The sequence below is a fragment of the Pseudophryne corroboree genome, chromosome 6, assembly GCF_028390025.1.
Source record: "Pseudophryne corroboree isolate aPseCor3 chromosome 6, aPseCor3.hap2, whole genome shotgun sequence".
Lineage (NCBI taxonomy): Eukaryota > Metazoa > Chordata > Amphibia > Anura > Myobatrachidae > Pseudophryne > Pseudophryne corroboree.
Genome location: NC_086449.1, coordinates 364,489,712 through 364,509,933, shown reverse-complemented (window position 1 = coordinate 364,509,933; position 20,222 = coordinate 364,489,712).

Below are 20,222 nucleotides of genomic sequence, written 5' to 3'. Positions count from 1 at the left end.
TGGATTGCTTTTATAAAACATTTTCTTAAAACAATGAAGGATGATAGAAACACCTTGTTTCAAAGAATAAAGCAAAATAAAATCATAAGAAAAGTCCCCTTCATTATATGCTAAAGGTTTTAATCATATGTCTTATATACCTCACATCAGCACCTGAATTAGTGTCTTTAACTATCTCAAATCCTAAATCTTAGCCAAATTCTGAAAAAAACATAAACTTCCTTAAAACAAAATATGCAGAATTAAAACCTAAACCGTGATTTTTAATGTATTGCTCTCAAAACATTTGGCACACTCTATCTTTGTATGTATTTGTAAGTCATCCCCCTCCTTGCCTTTAAAAATACCTTCACATCATTGCAGGTATGTGCGGTACTGCTCGCTGTGGTAAACCACTCTATAGTGGCAATTGAGTTAAAAGTAAAACTTGGACTGTTTCACCTACATTCAGGGCCGTCTTTTTGTATGGGCTCATTGGGCTCTTGCCCAAGGGCCCCAGGAGTAAAAGGGCCCTAGGCTCATAGCTGGGGGTCCCCTCTTTCCAGGGGTACCAGATTTTTGAAAATCGGCCCTGGGGAACCGGAGATATCCGACTTCAAAGCAGTGGTCCCCATCCAAGCCTGTTAATTGCTCTTCCCAGCCAGATACAGTATCTCGGGTTCTGTCTGACTCTCTAGTTTTTTTTTATCCCATTAAAGCTAAGAAATCTATTTCCATGAACTGGAGATATCTGCAGTAAAGTAAGCTGCCCTGACCCCCGGAAAATGATGAATATTAAGCCCACTCCACAATCCACCCCTCCCCTGTGTATTAAACACCCCCTTCCACCCTGGAAGTCATGTACCAGGGCCCCTTCATTCAGCACAATGTCCCCGTCTACAGTTTAGTGTTCTCCTTCCCGCCCCGTTTGTGCAGTAAAGGAGTAATTAGCAGAAATTATTTCTCCAGGTCCTACATGCTGAGTGAAAGATAGAACACCCCTACCCCCCGCGGGACATCAAAGCTGCCTCTGATAGCACCCCCACCCCTACCGCTGATGGGTGGGTAGGGGCCCCAGTGCATTGCTGTGCCCAGGGGCCTACACTGCTGTTAAGACGGCTCTGCCTACATTGTGACATTTGGGAGTTATAGAAGGGATCATTTGCCCTAGAGCCACTAATGCCTCAAAGTGCCTTGCAGTTGCGTATTGTTTTCCAGTACTGATGGAACACAGTGTATCTTTGAGACTAATTGAAACGGAGTCTTAAAAGGTTACTGAAAACAGATAACTTACCAAGCAGGTAAATAATGGCAATATGTAAGTAGATTTCTGAATTTTTTTTTTACACTTTGTTTTAATTATACATTGTGTGTCATTAATAGAAGCATGAATAATAATTGTCAAATTAAAATTTTAATATCCAAGTTACTACACATGCAGATCATATTAAAATGTTATTAAACATCACCAAGAGAAAAAAGCCTATTGAGAAAAAAGGTGGTACAGGTATATCATGCTTTATTATAAATGTACTAAAAATATTTAAATTTTATCATATAAACATTGCCAATTGTGCACTTAGACCAACTTAATATTTATGTAAACTTATGGAATAGTGTGAGTGACATTTATAAATACCTTTATCTTACCCCTTTCACATCTCCAATGCCGGATCCCACCCAGGAATTGGAAACGGGTCCTTCCCGGGTGGGATCCGGCATTGGACTCTAACAGCAGGCTTCCCAACCCAGCAATTTGCATGGCCAGCAGCGGCGGGCAGGGGCGGAGTCGGTGCTGGGAGATGAGCTCATCTCAGTGCCGCCTTTCCCTATGCAGTGAACAGGCACCGGGTCAAACCCATTCACATTGCCACTGACCCGGAATTCAACCCAGGAATAACCCTTCTTATATAACCCGGTTTGAATTACTGGGTCAGACGACCTGGAAATTCTCCATGGCCCCTTTCACATCATACAGTGACCCGTGTCGACCCGGCAATATACCGGGTCGATACCGAGTTATTTGTCGATATGAAAGGGGTATCTGTGATTGAGTACAGTGACATTTCTTTTTTTTTTCTACCGTGTTTTGTATCTTTAGCCAGAAAAATAGAGACTTATGTTATTATCTTATTTTACTTTATTGCCCTGTGTACAGTGTGCTATGCATGTATATATATATATATATATATATATATATATACATATATAAATATATATATATATATTTATTTATTTTATAATTCCATATTAATACATGTAACTGTATTAATATTATTTAATTAGAGAGATACAACAGTATTGAATCATTTGTAATAACCGGGCAAATTAGAAGCAAAAAAAATATTTACAAATGGATTTATTGAATAGTTAACTAAGGGCCTTATTCAGGTTTGTTAGCAAACAAAAAAAGCGCACTAATGGGCAAAACCATGTGCACGGCAGGAGGGGCAGATGTAACATGTGCACAGAGAGTTAGATTTGGGTGGGGTGTGTTCAAACTGAAATGTAAATTGTAGTGTAGAAATAAAGCAGCCAGTATTTACCCTGCACAGAAACAATGTAACCCAAAGTGCCCCATCTGCAGTGCAGCACGATTTTGCCCATTAGTGTGCTTTTTTGGTTTGCTAACGTACCTGAATAACCCCCAAAGTGTAGTAGGTAGCTTAAATGTGTTGGAGAGCAGTGTGCTCCTGTGCTGTCTCCTTCTCCTCAGCGTAGTGATTCTGGTGGGATGCAGCCCCTAACGCATCCTTTTACAGCCCGTGGGCAAAGGTCCATTTGCGGCCCATTGGCAGGGGTTATATTGAATGGGGCGGAACGAAGTTCCACCTCCACCCACCCACAACGAGGTTGCCTCACTGTGCTCATGATTAGAGAGGAGACTGGATTCTGGGTGTGGTTCCCCCTGTCTGCACTGCCCACCGTCACCCGTCACAATAGAGTCATTGCTGCTGCAGGAGAGGAGGCTGAATTCTGGGTGGGCTTCCCTCTGCTTTCTCCATCCACCGCTGCCAATTTCAATAGATGGTGGTGGGCGCTATAAAATGAATTAGCCCGCCCTGCCATCTCCAGTCCTGGCAAAGATGATGTCACTTCATGCGTGTCCTAATGTGAGGAGGGAGTAGGGGAGCAGACTTGAGAAAGAGAAGAGTGCCCATGTGGATGCTAAAGACTGGGAGCGATATTTACAGCTAGTAAAAAGGTTAGCAACCATGGCATGCCCTGCCCTCCGCAGTCTACACTATATATGTTGCCCTGCTTCCACTGTATGCTCCCTCCCTCCTTTCTGTATGTGATTTCCCTGCTTTCTGCCCCTGTCCCCTTGTAGGTGATATCAAAATAAATATCTTGCCCCAAACAGCCTGATAGTTGTAAGCAAACTGAAAACCAGCATATGAACATAAAATAAGAGGCTAAAATGTAGCCTCTTGTTATTTAAGTTCAGAGGCAGCAGGCAGGGAAATCGCATACAGACAGGGCCGTAGAGAGCCACGGCGGGCCCCGATAAAGGGTGTGTGGCCTAAAAGGGGGGCATGAAGATGCCCCTTTACTATTAAAATATTTAAATAATAATAGGGCACAATTTAAACTTTTCCTCTCGAGTCAGTTGATGGGGCACTCAACGTGCAGAAACCTTGCTCAGGCTAAACTTTTTGTGGAGTATAAAGTGGGTGGATCCTGATGAGATGCCCATTTCCTTCTCTAACCGGGCCACAGTCACCCTGCTACCCACCTCAACTATGGCCCGCATGGCAGCGACTCTGTCCTCTATAAGCAGCGACTGCCTTCCGCACCAAAATTCAGTGCTTACTTCCCAAAACATCTCACAGTTGGTCAAAACTCTCCTTCTGTAACAGACCACTCTTGGGGGTGGGAGTTTTTTAGAACTGGTGATGTCGCCCATAACAACCAATCAGATTCGGGGCTAGATGAATCATTGCTTGGAGAGTGATACATTTGAGAGAGAAAAAGTACCAGCCAATCAGCTCCTAATTGCCATGTTACAGGCTGTGTTTAAAAAATGACAGTTAGGAGGTGATTGGTTGGTGCTTTCTCTCTACCATTTTAACACTCTCCAAGCGATGATGCATCTAGCCCTCTCTCTATTATCTTCTAGAAGCAGCTATATAAATGTTAAGTAGAATCTGTTCTAAAAAACTCCCACCTTAGTAAATTTACCCCTTGTAGTCACAGAAGATCATGGTCCTCCAGTGACCTCTATTGAGCTCTATAACAAGTTTGTGAAAGAAGTGAACTTGCTGACTTCTCCAGTGTGCAGTGCTGCTTATATGTACGGTTCTGTGCCTTGATATTTCACAAGAACTTTAGAGAGTTCACAACCAGACATTCAGATTGTGTCTTCACTACCTATGCACTGCACATCCAGAAACTTATTGCATACCCCTCGTATGCTGACATATATTTTCTGTCTTTTCATGCTTCCAATAAAGTCTGATGGATCTATATTGAATCTACAATGGACATTTTAGTATCAATACTCGTGATTAACAGCGCTTAAGTCCTACCCATATATTTTCCAAGGAATAAACATTGTATAATATATATGTAATACATTGTAATCTACACACGGGCAGGGTCTGACAAAAATGATTACAACTATTCTCTGTATTGTGAAATATATATATATATATATATATATATATATTATGAATGATAACTCACAAACTTTTCTTTCACTCATGGTTAGTGGTTGAGTGAAGCCATTTATTGTCAAACAACTGTGTTTACTCTTTTTAAATCATAATGACAACAGAAACTACCCAAATGACCCTGATCAAAAGTTTACATACCCTGGAGATTTTGGCCTGATAACACGCACAAGTTGACACAAACGGGTTTGAATGGCTACTAAAGGTAACCATCCTCACCTGTGATCTGTTTGCTTGTAATCAGTGTGTGTTTATAAAAGGTCAGTGAGTTTCTGGACTCCTGAAAGACCCTTGCATCTTTCATCAAGTGCTGGACGGATGTGTCTGAATTCTGAGTCATGGGGAAAGCAAAAGAATTGTCAAAGGATTTGCGGGAAAAGGTAATTGAACTGTATAAAACAGGAAAGGGATATAAAAAGATATCCAACTCCAAGCAATTGAGAATGCCAATCAGCAGTGTTCAAACTCTAATTAAGAAGTGGAAAATGAGGGATTCTGTGGAAACCAAATCACGGTCAGGTAGACCAACAAAAATTTCAGCCACAACTGCCAGGAAAATTGTTCGGGATGCAAAGAAAAATCCAGAAATAACTTCAGCTGAAATACAGGACTCTGAAATAAAGTATTGTGGTTGTTTCAAGATGCACAATAAGGAGGCATTTGAAGAAAAAAGGGCTGCATGGTCGAGTCGCCAGAAGAAAGCCATTACTACGCAAATGCCACAAAGCATCCCACTTACAATACTCCAAACAGCACAGAGACAAGCCTCAAAACTTCTGGAACAAAGTCATTTGGAGTGATGAGACCAAAATTTTACTTTTTGGCCACAACCATAAATGTTACATTTGGAGAGGAGTCAACAAGGCCTATGATGAAAAGTACACCATTCCTACCGTGAAACACGGAGGTGGATTACTGATGTTTTGGTGATGTGTGAGCTACAAAGGCACTGGAAACTTGGTCAAAATTGATGGCAAGATGAATGCAGCATGTTATCAGAAAATACTGGAGGAAAATTTGCACTCATCAGCCCGGAAGCTAGCATGGGACGTACTTGGACGTTCCAACATGACAATGATCCACAACACAAGGCCAAGTCGACCTGTCATTGGCTACAGCAGAATAAAGTGAAGGTTCTGGAGTGGCCATCTCAGTCTCCTGACCTCAATATCATTGAGCCACTCTGGGGAGATCTCAAACGTGCAGTTCATGCAAGACAGCCCAAAAATTTACAGGAACTGGAGGCTTTTTGCCAAGAAGAATGGGCAGCTTTACCATCTGAGAAAATAAAGAGCCTCATCCACAACTACCACAAAAGACTTCAAGCTGTCATTGATGTTAAAGGGGGCAATACACCGTATTAAGAACTGGGGTATGTAAACTTTTGATCAGGGTCATTTGGGTAGTTTCTGTTGTCATTATGATTTAAAAAGAGTAAACACAGTTGTTTGACAATAAATGGCTTCACTCAACCACTAACCATGAGTGAAAGAAAAGTTTGTGAGTTATCATTCATATTCTCTGACAAATGGGCAGAAAATCACAAATTCTGCTAGGGTATGTAAACTTATGAGCACAACTATATATATATATATATATATATATATATATGTGTGTGTGTGTGTGTGTGTGTATGTGTATATATATATATATATATAACATGATTGCTGACAGGGATGATATAATTGTTATTGTAGTCTTTTTTGCTTGTTTGGAATGGTATACATAAAAGCCAGTTTACATTGAAATGATTACAGCTTTTTCTTTAAACAGTGTGATTCAAAGAGAATTACATTTTTGCTAACTCTTATCATTTGTTGTCTCTTTTTCTCTCTCCTCTTTTCTTCCTTTCCTCTTGCTTTCCAGGTGTGAGCAGCGTAAACCAGCTAGGTGGGCTGTTTGTCAATGGACGTCCTCTCCCTACATGTAAGAGGAAGAGGATAATTGAATTGGCCTCAAGCGGGGTAAGAGCATGTGACATCTCCAGGATTTTGCAGGTAAATTTCTACAGGGGAGATTTATCAAATATTATAGCACGATAAAGTGCAAATTAATCAAACACAGCCTGCAACATGGCCAAATGTCGGCATAGTTGAACTGTTGACATTGTGAATGTCGATATTCTGAATGTCAACATAACCTACCACATCTAAAATTAATACAATATAATCTTAAAATGATTGTAAGGGCATTTTTTTTCTTTAGGTAATTTTTCTTTTCATTTTTGCCATAAATTCTCTGCTATGTAAGTCAAATTCTGTAAAAAAAACAAAAAACACATACATATTAAACAGTTGCTTTTTGGGGGCTTCTGCTTTAACCACTTAAGTGACTAATTATTTTTCCAAAAGGGTTTTTATGAGTGAATTAGGTGAAGAACATGTATTTAATTTTATCCAAAATTATTTTATTAAAAGAAAAAGAAAAAAATAAATTTTATTTTTGGATATTTGTAAGAAATATATATATAGTTTTTCCCCCAAAACATCGGAACATCTGATGACACCATCGGAAACATTGCGACCATTGGAAACATAGCAACCATCACGGCTATCATTTTAAAAGTTGTCTGCAGCCGCTGGTGGGGCGTCCTGTGTCGCTGACCGATCAGTAGTGATCGGCAGCACGGCAAACACTGGGGGAGAGTGCTGTGAGGCAGAGGTTCCGGTCCCTCTGAGAGCTGAGAGCTGCAGCAGTGGGAAGTTTCTTGCATCCTGTGCAACCAGGTCAGATAAAACACTTGCTGGTATGATCGTATCTGATGCTACCATGCCAGGCAAGTGGTTAAAGGATGTAAGTAAATAAAAAAGTAATTTATTTTTGTTACAACATTGCCACTTACTTACCTGGCCTTCCCTGTAACAATGACCATCTTCCATGTTTCCCCCATAAATAACATATTACAGTAGCCAGTGCAAGCCAGTTGCACTGTGTGCCCTCAGCATAGTATGAGTGTGTTTGGCAATGTTTGTCATATATAGCTCAAAAAAAAGTTCTAAACACTGAGCTTGTATGAGGCACTTCAGTTTCTAGCTTAATTTAAAGCAGGAGTGGGGAACCGCCGGCCCACGGGCCATATAAGGCTCGCAAAGCCGTCTGTTCCGGCCCGCTGCTGTCTGTGTGTCAGCGAGACACGCCACACCTCAGTCCGGAGGCGGCGTGTCTCAGCTGTCAGGGCAGGGAGGAGAGCACAGCTATGCCCGCCGGTTTGTGAGCCAATCAGAGCTCGCAGACCGGCAGCCAATCAGGAGCCGCCGCTGCCGGTCCACGAGCTCTGATTGGATCACAAACCGGCGGCTGTTTTGATGTCCTACATGCCACCACCATCGCCCGACTTAGACGTGCTCTCCTCCCTGCCTGGTCCCTGACAGTGGTGAACATCACAGTGGGGTGGGGGGCCATGTGTGGGGCATTTGTGTATCTGGCACTGTGGGGGCATATATGGCAGTGCTGGGGGCATTTGTGTATCTGGCACTGTGGGGGCATGTATGGCACTGCTGGGGGCATTTGTGTATCTGGCACTGTGGGGGCATTTGTGTATCTGGCACTGTGGGGACATTTGTGTATCTGGCACTGCACTGGCATATGTGTATCTGGCACTGCACCATTGGGGGCATATGTGTATCACAGCCCATTTTAATTGGCCACACCCATTTTTTGGCATGCGCACTCAGTACCACTAAGGGGCATAACTACTGGGGGGCAGGGCAATTTTTAAGTTGATAATTTTTGTATGTCCCCCGAAGGATTTTATAAATATCCAAATGGCCCTTGGTAGAAAAAAGGTTCCCCACCCCTGATTTAAAGGGAAGGCCCTATGTGATGGCCACACTTTGCTAGATAGGGGCAGGGTTAAAAAGAAGGGATGATATAATAAAAGTGAATTTATATTTAGTATAATTCATAATGTAATGTATTCTTGCTTTTTCTAGTTAAAACACTCTTGTTTAACAATATTTTCAATTACGAAAGAAACCTTTTAAATCACTTTACTTTTTTCTTTGTGCAAGGCATTTTAATTGACAAGCTTGAACTATTGGTCATGTTTTCTGATGCACAGTGTTTAGCCAATATCATAATTTAAAATTTTATGGATACTGACAGACATGAATTTCACCTGTTACAGGTGTCCAATGGTTGTGTGAGTAAAATTTTGGGCCGTTATTACCAGACAGGGTTTGTGGAGCCAAAGGCGATAGGAGGAAGTAAACCTCGACTGGCTACACCCAAGGTGGTAATGAAGATTGCGCAACTGAAATGGGAGCATCCATCAATCTTTGCCTGGGAGATCCGGGAAAAGCTGCTTACTGACAGAATCTGCTCTGAAGATAAGATTCCTAGTGTGAGTAGGAGATATACCCAATTATGAGCCAATGTAAATGAGATGCATAATAGGCCATGAATTTGTTTCAAACTGCAGCATATCTATATAAGCATTATCTACAATACTGTAAACCATGTATAAAGCATTTTAAACTGTCTTTTGGGATTGTTAGTCAGATTTAGAGCATTACACTTGAAAGCAGATTCAGAGCTCTGCCCAGAGCTATTCAAATGAGTGTCGCTATCCTGCACAGTAAGCCATAGATGATGTACTTAGGGGCTGATTCAGACCTGAACGGTGCTGTGCGTTTTCGCACAGCAGCGATCAGGTCTGAACTGCGCATGCGCTGGCGCCGCAGTGCACCGGCGCATGCCAGACAGCCGACGGCTGTCTTAGCCCTGTGATCACCTCTGCCTGATTGACAGGCAGAGGTGGTCGCTGGGCGGGAGGGGCAGGCCAGTGGCGTTTGGCCGTCATTTAGGGAGTGTGGTCCAGGCTACGCAGGCATGTCCGGACCATTGGGTGGGGCAGGCCGCGGCGGCTGCATGACGTCACACGCAGCCACTGTGACCCGGGCAGCAACGAGTAGCTCCCTGCCAGTGTGCAGGAGCTGCGTTGGCTGGGAGCTACTCCTGAAGTACAAAAGCACCGCCGCTGTGCAATGCTTTTGTACTTGTGCGACGGGGCAGGGACTGACATGCGGGGCAGACTAGCCCTGTGCTGTGCATCCCCCCGCATGTCAGTGTGACTGATCACATCTACGATCAGATCTGAATTAGCCCCCTAGTGCAGATTTTTCCGTACAACCTCAGGAGCTGCGAGGAAGAATACTTGTTCAATGCACCCTCTGGGCTTACTGCACAGAGTAACCCACAGATTCCATGTACTTATCTTGGAATCTATAGGTTAACAAGCATTAGCCATGGGTTTACCATGCAGGTAAATTACTTAATAATTGAATAGCTTGCCTGATAATTGAATAGCTCCGGAGCTTTATCACTGCTTAATTAAATGTGCCCATTCTAGCATTAACTATAAAATAAAAAAACACTGCCCTCAAACAGTACTGCAAGTGGCTAGGGGCAGATGTAGGCTTTACTTTTAGTGGGTGGGTAGGGGTGGTGTGGGGAGTTGTAGTTTGGAGTAGTTTCCTTCCTTTCATTAATCTTTACATGGCTACACCAGACAACTGAGAACAGGTAGAGGAAAGTGCTTGTCCTTGCTAAATTTGTTTAGAATACAGTCGAAGCTGTAGGATTTCTGCCAGTTGGTCACCAGAGACTTGTCATAATATCCCTTTACGGTGGTGCACGCAGGGAAAGTTTCTGAGTACCCAGAAAACTCATGGCTTCAATTAAGGCTCTCTATTCCCATCCCTCATCTATAGGTATGAGGATTGGCCTGTGCTCCTCACATTTTAAATTGGCTAATGGTACCTGTCAAGGGTACTCATTATTGCTGTTAATCTTCACTGTCCGCATTGAAAGCCTTTGCGGCCTGTATCAGAGCCAATGGTGGTCATTCCGACCCGTTCGCACGCAACGGTTAGTCGCTGTGGTGTGAAGGGGTCGGAACTGCGCATGCACGCCGTGCGTATTGCACGCGCATGTCATTGCCCAGTGATGGCAGTCATCGGGCAACGACGCCGGGAACGAGGAAAGTGGTTGCAGCGGTGACCGCAAGAAGATTGACAGGAGGAAGGCATGTCGGGGCGTCAACTGACCGTTTTCCAGGAGTGGTCCAGCGAACGCAGGCGTGTCCAGGCGTTTTGAGGGCGGATGTCTGACGTCACATCCAGGACCTGCATCGCTGGATCTGTCGCAAATGGTAAGTAGGTATAGGGCTGGTCCTGTTTTGCTATAAACTTTTTTAGCATAGCAGGGCTGCACAAGCATTCACAGCCCTGCTATGCTAAAATACACCCCCCCCCCCCCATAGGTTGATCGCACAAGCAGCAAAAAGTTGCTACGTGCGATCAACTCGGAATGACCCCCAATGTGGACATTGGGGGGATCATTGTGGGTCAAAATCAATGCAAACTATCATCATTTGCTGATTTTGTCCTTTTATCACTTTCAAACCCCTTGGTGTCCCTCCCCAATCTCCAAAAGGAACTGTCTTTATATGGGTCCCTATCGTGCTATAAAGTAAATCATACCAAATCTGAAGCCCTCGCCTTAAATGTTACATCTCAAATGCATTCAACTTTGGCTTCCACATTCCAATTTTCTGGAGACCTTCAGCTATTAGATAACTAAATAAATCCTTCTCCTCCCTCTATAAAGCAAACTATGGCCCTCATTCCGAGTTGTTCGCTTGCTAGCTGCTTTTAGCAGCATTGCAAACTCTAGGCCGCCGCCCTCTGGGAGTGTATCTTAGCTTAGCAGAATAGCGAATGAAAGATTAGCAGAACTGCTACTAAATAATTTGCTGCAGTTTCAGAGTAGCTCCAGACCTACTCCCACACTGCGATCACCTCAGCCCGTTTAGTTCCTGGTTTGACGTCACAAATGCCCTGCGTTCGGCCAGCCACTCCCCCGTTTCTCCAGCCACTCCTGAGTTTTTACCTGGCACGCCTGCGTTTTTTAGCACACTCCCTGAAAACGGCCAGTTTCCGCCCAGAAAAACCCACTTCCTGTCAATCACGCTACGATCACTCGAGCGATGAGAACGCGTCGCTCGTGCTTTTGTAAATCTACAAAGTTTTGTGTGAAAGTACTTAGCGCATGCGCGCTGCATACCATGCGCATGCGCATTTTTGCCGTTTTTTCACTTGATCGCTGCACTGCGAAAATCGGCAGCGAGCGAACAACTCGGAATGACCACCTATGTCCCTATGACTAAAACCCTTATACAAGATCTGTATAGCTGGGCCACATGTACATTTCATGGGTAGGCAGGAGTAATGCAATTAAAATTAATCTCCTCCACTGATTATTATACTTATTTCAGACCCTCCCTACTGCAGTAATGGGTTTGACCCTCAACTCATTGCAGAAAATTTGTGTTACATTTATTTGGGCTGTAAAGAGACTCCACATTAGGAGGTCTATTCTGGCCAAAGGCACAGTCTTGGGTGGTTTGGGTCCAACTGTACTACTCGGCATGCCAGCTCAACCACATTGTATCCTTTCTGTTCCAGGTATTAAGAAATGGGTAGACATCGAGGACGCCTTATGTCTGGGGGGAACTATCAGCACGCCTTAGCTTTCCCTACTCGTGTCAATACCAATATCTTCAAATTGTTAATTTTCTCCACTCTCAAACAAAATCTCCCTCGATACACTCATCTACCATATTTGAACGTTTATGTCTACTCAGTAGCGGCTCTTGCCACGGGCAAGCAGGCTCTCCTGCCGCCGTGCGGTGCGCCTGACGTCATCGCACACCGCACGGCATTGTGGGAGCGGCCGTAGACACTAGAAGTCATAACTGACCTCTAGTGATTGTGCGGTGCTATGGGAGAGACGTCATGACGTCTCTCCCGTAGATCTGAGGAGCGGTGCTGGCGGCCGGAGATGGAGGACAGCAGCGGTCGGGAAGCAGGAGCGGGGTTGGTGAGTATTTATTTATTTTTTATTTGTGTAAGCGGTGCTACAGGGGGCATTAATACTGGGGGCACAGTTACAGGGGGCACAGTACTGGGGGCACACCTACAGGGGACATTAATACTGGGAGCACAGCTACAGGGGTCATTAATACTGGGGGCACAGCTACAGGGGGCATTAATACTGGGGGCACAGCTACAGGGGACACAGCTACTGGGGGCACAGTACTGGATTAACAACTACAGGGTGCACAGCTACAGGGGGCATTAATACTGGGGGCACAGCTACAGGGGGCAAAACTACTGGAGGCACAGCTACAGGGGGCAAAATTACTGCGGGCACAGCTACTGGGGGCACAACTACTGGGGCCAAAAGTACAGGGGCCACAGCTGCAGGGGGCACAGCTGCAGGGGGCATAACTGTGACCAGGCCCCTTCCCTATGAAGCCACTCCCCTATTTTTTGACGTGCGCCTACCCTATTTTGCCTGTCGGGGAAGGGGGGGGGGCGCGCCAAAGGAAACTTTCACCCTGGGCGCCACAAGGTCTAGAACCGGCCCTGTGTTTACTATCAGTGGGCAGAAGAGAAACATTCCAATAATCTAAAATTCCATTTGGCTCCCAACCCCCCTTCTCATGAACCCCACGTAATAGCTTGCGAATCCGATTTATCCGTATCTTTAGTTGACGAACAATAGGAATCAGAATATGAATGTCTAAATCCTCCATTAGTATTGCAATTAGAGATACTTGCTACAAAAGTCTATACCCAATGGTACTTGGTACACACCAAACTCAACACTATTTTTCCGGCTATTTCTAATTTGTTCTGGAGACTAAGGGGGTCATTCCGAGTTGATCGCTCGCTGCCGATTTTGCAGCGCAGCGATCAGTTAAAAAAATGGCAAAACTGCGCATGCGTATGCACTGCAATGCGCAGGCGCGTTGTACAGGTACATAGAGGATCGGCGCTGGGCGATGGATTTAGCAAAGATTCCATTCGCACAGCCGATCGCAAGGAGATTGACAGGAAGAAGGCGTTTATGGGTGTCAACTGACCGTTTTCTGGGAGTGTATGGAAAAACGCAGGCGTGTCCAAGCATTTGCAGGGCGGGTGTCTGACGTCAATTTCCGGACACAAACAGGCTGAAGTTATCACAAGGGCTGAGTAAGTCCAGACCTACTCTGAAACTGCACAAAATGTTTTTGCAGAGCTCGGCTGCAAAGGCGTTCACACACTTGCAAAGCGAAAATACACTCCCCCGTGGGCGGCGACTATGCGTTTGCATGGCTGCTAAAAGTAGCTAGCGAGCGATCAACTTGAAATGAGGGCCTAAGTGGGTTAAAAAGTACTTTTTTCCAAACATGGTGGACATGCCCCTCCATCCATTCTTTTTGAGATCAAGTCCGCACTCTAATTTGTCGCACACTTGGCATTTAAGTAAATCTAGACCCTGTGATGGTCTTGTTAAATGCTCCTATATCCAGGATATCCAAATACCAAGATAAACTACTCATACTCACCCATATCTACAATGCGGCAAAAACCCTCATTGCTAAGCACTAGAAAGACTGGTATCCATCCTCCATGACAGCCCTTGTATTAAATATTAATTACATTGCATCCATGGAATATACAGTATTACATCCTTGCTAAACAGTGTCGTCGCTAAATTTCAGTCGATATGGTCCGCTTGGTACCAATCCCCGTCTCTGGCCACTCCCGGTCTCTGCTGACTTCTCTGTTTTATTCCCCTTCTTTTGTTGTGTCTCTTTCTTTGTCTTGCCCTTTTTTCTTTTGATAATGATAAAATGGAGAATGGCCGTCAGATACCGGTTTTTCAGTTTTATTCTGGGAGGACTGTGATAATGCCCATGTTTTTTTCACCTTTTTTATCATGCTTGATTAGAAACTTTGTGTATATCCTTGATGTTCTTTATAAATACATGTAACCTCCACTGTATATATAATTTGTTTGTTTGTAGGTCTACTCCAATAAAATCTTTTGTTTAAAAAAAAGAAAGAATTTGCAACAATGTTAAGCTCAGTCACTGCAAGCTTCAAGAAAAGATAAAAATACATACACTGTATATGGTAAAGGGGGATACTTATCAAAGCTCCGAGAGGGATATTGGCCCTCATTCCGAGTTGTTCGCTCGTTGCCGAGTTACGCTATATTGCGATTAGTCGCTTACTGCGCATGCGCAAGGTTCGCAGAGCGCATGCGCTTAGTTATTTTACTCAAAAGTTAGGTATTTTACTCACGGCATAACGAGGATTTTTCATCGTTCTGGTGATCGGAGTGTGATTGACAGGAAGTGGGTGTTTCTGGGCGGAAACTGGCCGTTTTCTGGGAGTGTGCGAAAAAACGCTGCAGTTTCTGGGAAAAACGCGGGAGTGGCTGGAGAAACGGTGGAGTGTCTGGGCGAACGCTGGGTGTGTTTGTGACGTCAAACCAGCAACGAAACTGACTGAACTGATCGCAGTGGCAGAGTAAGTCCCGAGCTACTCAGAAACTGCAAAGAAATTTCTATTCGCAATTATGCGAATCTTTCGTTCGCAATTCTGCAAAGCTAAGATTCACTCCCAGTAGACGGCGGCTTAGCGTGTGCAAAGCTGCTAAAAGCAGCTAGCGAGCGAACAACTCGGAATGAGGGCCATAGTGGAGAGAGGAGTATCTAACTGTCAATTTTCACACACACTGGCCCTCATTCCGAGTCGTTCGCTCGGTATTTTTCATCGCATCGCAGTGAAATTCCGCTTAGTGCGCATGCGCAATATTCGCACTGCGACTGCGCCAAGTATCTTTGCTATGAAGAAAGTATTTTTACTCACGGCTTTTTCATCGCTCCGGCGATCGTAATGTGATTGACAGGAAATGGGTGTTACTGGGCGGAAACACGGCGTTTTATGGGCGTGTGGCTGAAAACGCTACCGTTTCCGGAAAAAACGCAGGAGTGGCCGGAGAAACGGGGGAGTGGTTGGGCGAACGCTGGGTGTGTTTGTGACGTCAAACCAGGAACGACAAGCACTGAACTGATCGCACAGGCAGAGTAAGTGTGGAGCTACTCTAAAACTGCTAAGTAGTTTGTGATCGCAATATTGTGAATACATCGGTCGCAATTTTAAGATGCTAAGATACACTCCCAGTAGGCGGCGGCTTAGCGTGTGTAACTCTGCTAAATTCGCCTTGCGACCGATCAACTCGGAATGAGGGCCACTGTCTGTAAGTGAAAGAAGCTGATTGGTCTGTACTTTATCTCTCTCTCCACATTATCTCTCTCTCTCTGCTTTGATAAATATACCCCAAAGTCTATTAAAAATTATCTATTTATAACCAGGAAGAAACTTCACATGTGAATAACTGATAAAACATATACAGTAGCCCAGATTCATCAAGCCTTGGAGAGTGATAAATTGCACTGTAATAAAGTACCAGCCAACCAGCTCCTGTCATATTTCAAACACAGCCTGTAACATGGCAGTTAGGAGCTGATTCGCTGGTACTTTATTACAGTGCAATTTATCACTCTCCAAGGCTTTAGAAATCTGGGCACTAAACTCTCCATAGTTAGCTACTCATCTACCTCTGATTGAAAACTCATTAGGGGGAGATGTACTAAGCAGTGATTGTGATAAAAGTGGAGAAGTGAGCCAGTGGAGAAGTTGCCCATGGCAACCAATCAGCTGCTCTGTATACTTTGATACATGTATGCAAATCATACATGTTACATCAATGCCTCCTCCTCCTCCATAATCTAAGCGATAGTATCAGTTGTGCAAGTAGAAAAAATGTCCTACAGGCACTGTGTGCACGCGCCCCAAAAATGGGCATGACCAAATGCCACATGGGGCGTGGCCAATGAAAATGGGGCGTGATTCACATATGGGGGGGGGGCAGATACACATATGACCACCACAGTGCCAGATATACGTTGCCCCACAGTGCCAGATATACATTGCCCCACAGTGCCAGATATACATTGCCCCACAGTGCCAGATGCACATTGCCCCACTGTGCCAGATACACATTGCCCCACAGTGCCAGATACACATTGCCCCACAGTGCCAGATACAGAAATGCCCCCACTGTGTCAGATATACTTTGCCCCCCCTGTGCCAGATACAGAAATGCCCCCCAGTGCCAGATATGCCACATACAGAAATGCCCCCAGTGCCAGATACACATGTCCCCACAGTGCCAGATATGCCCAAAGTGCCAGATAGACATGTCTCCCCAGTGCCAGATACAGATATCCCCCCCACAGTGCCAGATACATATATGCCCCCAGTGCCAGATACAGAAATGCCCCTAGTGCAAGATACACATGTCCCCCCAGTGCCAGATATGCCCCCAGTGCCAGATACACATGCCCCCACAGTGCTAGATATGCCCCCAGTGCCAGATACATATATGCCCCCAGTGCCAGATATGCCCCCAGTGCCAGATACAGAAATGCCCCCAGTGCCAGATACAGAAATGCCCCCACAGTGCCAGATACTGTATGCCCCCAGTGGCAGATATGCCCCCAGTGCCAGATAGAGATGCCCCCAGAGCCAGATATGCCCCCAGTGCCAGATATACATGTCCCCACAGTGCCAGATATGCCCCCAGTGCCAGATACACATGTCCCCGCATAGGGCTATGGAGAACACTACGTACTTGGGACAGAAATTGCTTGTTGTGGTAAAAGGAACTTTTTCAAATTGGACTGATATACTAGGTGGTGTGCCACAAGGTTCTGTACTTGGACCACTATTGTTCAACATTTTCATTAACGATCAAACAGTAGATCTAGAGAGCATGGTGTCAATTTTTGCAGACGATACCAAATTGTGTAAGGTTATCAATACGGAGGAGGATGCTGAGTCTCTTCAGAACGACTTAGTCAAACTAGAAGCATGGGCAGCAAAATGGAGAATTAGCTTCAATACAGACAAGTGTAAGGTAATGCACTTTGGTAGCAAAAACAAAAATAACACCTACATACTAAATGGGGTAAAATTAGGGGATTCTGTACTGGAAAAAGACTTCACATAGATAGAAAACTAAGCAGCAGTAACCAAAGTAGGATTGCAGCAAAGAAGGCTAATAAGGTATTAGCATGCATAAAGCGGAGAATTGATGCAAGGGACGAGAGTGTTATACTCCCATTATATAAATCACTCATGAGGCCACACCTTGAATACTGTGCACAAGTTTGGGCACCATACTACAAAAAGGATATCCTGTAGCTAGAAAAGGTTCAGAGGCGGAAGACCAAACTGATTAAGGGCATGGAGACGCTGGAATACAAGGAAAGGCTTGCCAGGCTAGTCATGTTTACTCTGGAAAAGAGGAGTCTAAGAGGGGACATGATCAACATTTACAAATATATAAGGGGACAATACACAGAGCTTGTGGGGGACCTGTTTTTGGTAAGATCAACACAGAGGACACGTGGACATCCACTCAGGTTGGAGGAGAGGAGATTTCGCACACAGAGGCGAAAAGGTTTTTTCACAATAAGGACAATACGTGTTTGGAATTCCCTGCCTAAGAGAGTAGTAATTGCAGACTTGGTTAACACCTTTAAGAATGGATTAAATCAATTCCTAATGGATAAGGATATACAGGGTTATGGTGCGTAGTCACGCACTATAGTTATTAATGGCCGACATCAGCAACAGACAAAATTAGTCCTATAATAATACAGTGTAGGAGACCACAAATAGGTTGAACTCGATGGACAAATTGTATTTTTTTCAACCTCAGAAACTATGTTACTGTGTTATTTTTCTTCTTCTTCTTTTATTATTATTATTATTAATAATAATAATAATAATAATAATAATAATTATTATTATATTTATATAGCACTAATAGAACTCAAAGGGCTTTACATTTGCCTTTACAGCACAAATACAAAACAAGCTTAACAAGGGACATTAGTGATATGCTTGGGTGATCAGGTAAGTCTTTAGTCTATTTTTAACAGTATTCTAGAGTGGGGGGCTCTCAAACTGTGTGGGGATGTGAGTTCAACAGAGTCAGAACCATAAAGTTTGACCCCTAGATGAATTCAGGAAGATTCTAGGTACTGCTAATAGTCCATCATCAACAGATAGCAGTAATCGAGTGGGACAGTAAAGAATCAGAAGCTGCTTTAGGTACAGTACCTTGGGTCCTGGTCATGTAGGGCTTTGAAAGTGAGTAAGCCAATCTTGAAAATGATTTGCCATCTTACAGACAGCGAGTGAAGGGAGTAGAGAATTGGTGTTATGTGGCTGGAACGGGGCTGGTTGGTTAATAGTCTGGCAGCTGCATTTGTACCTTCTGCAAACAGTGCAACTCTTTTGCTGGGTGACCAGAGTAGGGGGCATTGCAATAGTCTAGGCATGATGATATAAATGCATGTATGACTTTAGGTAGATCTTTTGTGGGAATTAAGTGCTTGATTCTGGCGATGTTCCTGAGATGAAAGAATGAGGTTTTGATTGTGGCTGATACCTGATTTTTAAGTGTTAAGTCACTATCTAGGACACCAAGTTTTTGAACCCCCATTACACCCTGCATTGCCTTCCTGCAAGCTCAATACTATACCAGTGGTGTAGTGAGGGTATTACAATCTGACCATCTGGACATTTTGTTGTCTAATGCCACACTAAAACATAAAATGATATTACTTCATTATAATTTTACAACTATTCTATGATTTAAAAAAAAAAATCACAATCGGGACTCGATTTCTGACTTTTTCTTTGGAATCCTCACTTTTCTCAGTATTGGATTCAGTAACTATACCATTCCCACACCACCACTTTATTATTGGAGTAATCAACACATTACTGTATTTGAGTTTGAAGAGTTGGAAATTACGATCTATATTTTATCCTGTTTCTGGAAATGGACAATATGCTATCTTTTCCCCAAATCAAAGGAGTAGTAAAAAAGTCTTATCCTATCTGCAGTCACACCGAACCATACTTCAAATATGGGTCCAGAGCAATCCCCGATCAATCATTTTTTGCAACTCTTTCATGTTTTATGAATAGACTGGCTGGGAGTAGCGCTACAGAATCCAAAAACACACAAAAAGTTTTTCGAAATCTGTGAACATTTTATTGAAACTTTCCTACTCACCACAAAGTAACAGGTTTGGAACCACACCAGTTGGTGAGAGGCACGATTATGTATATACGATGTCACCTGTTGTTCTTGATCCCTTGTGGCAAAATACAATACCACAGATCGAGGTCAGGTTATAGCCAGGGTCTGCAACAGAAATGTTTGGGCCCAGTACACTGTTATATCTGGGGCCCCTCCAACCCCCACTGACCACATACTTGTAAAGCAAAGAGTATATAGATAGATGTATAACTCTATCTATCTATCTATCTATCTATCTACCTACCTATCTATCACTGTGCTTGCCACGCTTCAGGCACAGGTTCTGTTCCCACTTAGTTGGTGTATTACTACTACATCCCTATATATATATATATATATATATATATATACACACAAACACACATATTTATCTATCAATATATGTGATTGGGAGAGATGTATAGATGCTTATGCGAGCCAGGATGATTAATAGGTAACATTTGCTGGTACAGTATCTTCTCTGCAGTGTTAGGCTCCCCTTTTCCCACATTTACGGTCCGGTGTGCAGTGGTATTGGCACAGCTCCCACTGCATTCACTCTGCCTGGCT